Source organism: Octodon degus, unplaced genomic scaffold (assembly GCF_000260255.1).
Source record: "Octodon degus isolate 3935 unplaced genomic scaffold, OctDeg1.0 scaffold00006, whole genome shotgun sequence".
NCBI classification, from domain to species: domain Eukaryota; kingdom Metazoa; phylum Chordata; class Mammalia; order Rodentia; family Octodontidae; genus Octodon; species Octodon degus.
In genome coordinates, this window is record NW_004524582.1 from 8,123,762 (window position 1) to 8,124,512 (window position 751).

A 751-nucleotide genomic window follows, 5' to 3' on the forward strand; every position below is an offset into this window, starting at 1 on the left:
AGGTCCTGCTTTACCTTGGTCTTAGCTATCCAGCAGAAAAGTATAAAAATGAAATATAAGAAGTAAAACCATGCTGTTATGTTGAGCTATAGGGGACTCAGGCCAACAATTCCTGACATTGCCAGTCAAGCAGAAGACCTAATACTATTATGGGCTACTGGACTCTACAATATTTTGCTGAGTTTACACACCTATAATATTCAAATAACGGAAGTTAACAAAAAAAAGGGATACAGATGAATGTCCATTTAGTATCTGTGTATTCAAAGTGGTTAGGATAGATAGTTACTTTCTCTTAATGAATAGAGGGATTTGTTCTAATGGTGTTTGTAAATAGAATATCATGCCCACATCTTGTACAGCAATTAACTACTAAGAAGAATGTATACAATGTGTTAATTACTGAAACTGTGCTACCAATTTGATTTGAAACTGTCTCATTGCTATTTGTTTCTCAATAAAATTATGAAAACAAACAATTATTAGGCCAGTTTCAACAATACACTGCATATTGTTAGTCAAGTGGGTTTTCAACAGGATGATTTAGACATGATGTCAACCCATGCAGGGGATGATACAAAATGGATTCTTCACATTGAATCTTTGTCAACATTTCTCTCTCACGTTTTGGCTCACCTTCATGCTGTAAAGTGTAAATCTTTTTTTACTTTTACTTGGTCCACATTCTCTTCAGAGCCTGTTTCTTTTTCTACTTTTAATGAAACTTTATGACCATTAAAAAAAGTAAAAG